We start from the raw sequence: 1,349 nt of genomic DNA on the forward strand, positions 1-1,349 counted from the left end.
GGATTTAAATTCGAGGGTCGAATTCGAGGGTTTATTAACCCTCGAAATTCGACCTTTGATAAATGTGCTCCTAAATGTGTAATGCTAGTAACTAATGGAAGTTTTCTAAATCAGTGAGTCTAAGTGCAAGGATCACATTGCTCAGTGTTCATATAGCATGAACTTGTTATCTAGCTTGTTGGATACTTGGAGAAATGTATCATATACAGTAGTGGTGTTATATGCAATAGCACAACAGTTATCCATTGTATGGAAGCACTATTGTATATTCTTTCTGATCACTTGTAGGAGTAACAGTATTAAGACTGATATTTTTGAGAGCTACATTTTTAAGTATTTATAATATTTGTATAAATTACTACATAAAAGGGATCATTTATATAGCCATCAGGCAGAAGAGCAAGAGCACTACGGGGTTCAAGTGCAAGTGCTCTGAAATGGAGCAAAGGGACCCCGGCAAACGGACACGGGTTGTGCTGCATTGTAGTGCCCCAAACTCTGAAGTAAAATTTGATGCCCCCTGTAAGTAAGCGAGTGGCAGTGGGCAAGCGGCTGACGGGGGCAGGGGCACACAAGAGTTTGGTATTAATAGTATTGCTGTTGGGCTTTATGAGGATAGCTAACAGCAGATCAAAATATTGATTCAGCAACTTACGGGGGACTTTTTAGTCTGAATGTGGTCTTACTACTCGTTATTATTTGAATATCACTTAAAGGCTACTCATATTTATTTATCTCTGGTCTGTTAGGCCTCTGAATTGTCAAGTCAAAGCTATAAAGTTACATTTAAAAATGAATTCTTTATGACACCAGGGTGGCGCATATGCCTGAGTGACTTCTATTACAAAAGTCTTAGAAGCCAAGTGCACAAGGAGAAATTGAAGGTTCAGTGAAGCAGTGTGTGACCTCCAGAATTTTTCCAATTAACACGTGCTTAATAAGCTCTTTTGAAATATGGTTAAAAAAAAGTTCAGTCCACCCAAAAGAATGAATGATCTAGGAGCACTGCATGTGTACAACTAATGATAAAGAACATAGAACTAGAAATTTTCCAGTTTTGGTAATAATTATTTTTCATAATACATTACAACATATGTCAATATAAATGATGAAGATGGTAAAAAAAATGCCAGCAGTACTTATGTATCATATAATAAAGATATAATGTATTACATATGCTCATACTTTTGCATCTAGCTTTGTCTTACAAACTATTTCTATAGGTTTCATGGTTAACCTCTCCAGGGCACAATGTGTTAAAACCAAATTCCGTGTGTGCTGTCCTTTCTTCTGTGGGTGTTACTATGAAATTCCATGAATCTGTGGACCAGCCCCCTTGCATTCTGCAG

The sequence above is a fragment of the Xenopus laevis genome, chromosome 7L (genome assembly GCF_017654675.1).
Source record: "Xenopus laevis strain J_2021 chromosome 7L, Xenopus_laevis_v10.1, whole genome shotgun sequence".
NCBI classification, from domain to species: domain Eukaryota; kingdom Metazoa; phylum Chordata; class Amphibia; order Anura; family Pipidae; genus Xenopus; species Xenopus laevis.